Genomic DNA, 2,719 nt, shown 5'->3' with positions numbered 1-2,719 from the left:
TGCACATCATAATAAAGGGTAATAAAAATATATCTAAACTATACTTCATAGGATGAGATTAACATCCATGTGCATTACTTTCTAGTAGAGTTGTGTCATGTACACTTCTACATAATAACTAACTTAAATATAAACTAGAACTAAACAGTTGTAATGTTAGTGCTTCAGTGAGATCTCTAAATGAATACAAATGGATAAAATATTAATAAGGAAAAGTAGATAACTGTGATTAAACTTTTGGATATATCAGATTAAATGTAGACTGGCAGCGTCATTGCTATGCGCTTTTTCCAGGAGTATAGTTTATTTCAAAGAGTATACAAGTTAATAAGAGGGTTTACCTTAATTTAAGTTTTATACCTAACCTTTCACTCCACCAAAGACGTGGTTTCATGTACGCATGTTTGTCGTGCAGGCAGAAAACACCATCGCGAATGCAAATTACATTTGACATTCATAAAAGCTTCTCATTTGGGTTAAGTCATAATAAATAGATACACATTAATAAATTATTATAATTATATTAGGTATAATGTTATATTTATTGATAAATAAATAAAATCATTGGCATCAAATGTAAGAATATAGCTGGGGCATGACCTGAATATAATACCTGAAATTAATAACAACATTTGAGTCACAATATTCATAAATACATTTGGGGATACACTAATAAACAATATAAGGTGAGGAAATTGTGGAAGATTAAAAGGACAAGTGTTGGAAGGAATGATAATATGAATGGCTACAAATCTTATAATTCTGTTTATTGTAAATAAAGACCGTTTCCAATGAAAATATATTATTTAAATAATTAATAATATACATTAAACGTATGCATATTGTATGAAACACACATAATAATGTTATTTGTCACTTTCCATAATAATTATGAGTAATATATACAGGGTGTTAGGTAAATGGGTATATGAGCCAACACTAGCCCATGTTAACATGGTCATATAAATGGTATGGTGAAGTCAGAAAATTGATATCATCATTTTAATTTTTTTAAATTTCATACAAAATAATTTTTATAAAATCCGATTTGTATGAAAATTTAAAAATTAAAATGAAGATATAAATTTTCTGACTTCACCATACCATTTATATGACCATGTTAACATGGGCTAGTGTCGGCTCATATACCCATTTACCTAACACCCTGTATATATATGTAATTTTGCTTATTCAGTTGATATTGGTTGCATAATAATGAGCACTATGTAGTAAAATAAGTAGGTATATGTATAAATACCACTTACCAAATCAATGGCTAGTGCAGGCAGGAGACACCGCGGTGCGGCGCCGACTTGAAGGCTGACTGCAAACAAAAAACACGGTTATTTATTTATTGAGGATTCATACAGGGATAGTTACTATTTCACTAAACGACATACTAAAAGCCTACATAATTATGGGACTCTTAACTTGCTAACTTGCATTGAAGGTTGAAGCTGAATCCCTTCCTCAATTTAATCATTACTAAAGTGCAAGTATTTAAATGAAAAGATCATTTCTGGTCCTTTATGGGCAGCTTTAAGTCTGGAGTGGAGGCCGCGTACCGGAAAACGCAGCGTGGGACGTCCACCCACAAGGTGGACCGATACGTAAAGGTAGCAGGAAGGCGCTGGACGCAGGCCGCTACTAACCGGGCAACATGGAAAGCATTGGGGGAGGCCTATGTTCAGCAGTGGACGTCCTGTTGCTGAGATGATGATAAATAAATTTTTCTAAACACATTAGGGGCTTACAAATTAAAGTTTGTGTCAGCAAATCCACAGAACTGTAGATGAAAGCAAAATAAATCATACTAACCTCGTTATCTTTCGACGCAGATGCCATCGTCGCCGCATCGCTTCCGCGCCCGGCTCCCTGCGCCCAGCCCACGACGACGAAACATGCAGCAGTGGGGATTAGTATAGGGAAATGATACCTACGAATGAACTAAATGACTGGGACAAAGGGGGAAGTAATTGATCGGTAAGGACAATAGTTTCACTAGAAATTTGAAAAGTGCAAGGGGTTTGTGATCAAATTTAAAAGAGAATTTATTATTTGAAATGAACTAATAAAGACTGACGAATAATAATCTAATTTTGTCTGAAATGAGCCTAACAAAGGAATAAAGTAACAAGCAATCACTAGTTTTTGTGTGTGAGTAACAATCATCCATCAATTCTCACAAAATTTTGCAGCTATAATATTAGTAGAATAGGTTAGGAAAAAGGATAAACTTGCCTTGTGTAGTTGTCTGAAGCTTGAAGCGGGTGGAAGCTCAGGCTCGGAGCTCGCAGCTCAGCCATGAAGCTCGCAGCTCAGGCACGCAGCTCGTAGCTCAGGCTCGGAGCTCACAGCTCTCGCGTAGGTCGACTCAGCCCGGTGCTCGCGGCGGCGCGGCGAGCTCACGTCTCATGAGCCGACGACGACGAAACATGTTGCAGTGGAGATTAGTATACGGCAATGATAGCGCAATACAAGGGAGTGGAAAGTTGTGAGTGTATCTATGAGACTGTAAGTAGAACTGATACTAGACTAACTAACTATGGTTAACGAGAAAATTACTCTAAACTAATGATCAAACTAACTGGAATGTTTACTATCATCTTGGGTGAGTCAACAGTTACACCAATATTACTCAATTAATACAAAATTACATAAAATAACTGTTTATTAAAGTTGATAATGATGTAAATAAATGTAAGTACAACCTAATATA

The 2,719-nt window shown here is 35.7% G+C and overlaps 1 long non-coding RNA gene across 1 annotated transcript; it reads right to left on the bottom strand.

Moving 5' to 3' along the window:
* Nucleotides 1–577: 577 nt before the first annotated feature.
* LOC114364447 (uncharacterized) lies at nucleotides 578–2,022 on the bottom strand. Its single transcript, XR_003656847.1, has 3 exons — nucleotides 1,819–2,022; nucleotides 1,266–1,324; nucleotides 578–613 (listed from the first exon to the last, which is right to left on the bottom strand). It is a non-coding gene; the product is annotated as an uncharacterized LOC114364447 (long non-coding RNA).
* Between the last annotated feature and the right edge of the window lie 697 nt (nucleotides 2,023–2,719).

This window comes from Ostrinia furnacalis, unplaced genomic scaffold, assembly GCF_004193835.3.
Source record: "Ostrinia furnacalis isolate ACB-3 unplaced genomic scaffold, ASM419383v2 OfSCF7416, whole genome shotgun sequence".
NCBI classification, from domain to species: domain Eukaryota; kingdom Metazoa; phylum Arthropoda; class Insecta; order Lepidoptera; family Crambidae; genus Ostrinia; species Ostrinia furnacalis.
Note: the sequence above shows the minus strand (reverse complement) of the source record. Positions and strands in the feature narration are given on the sequence as shown.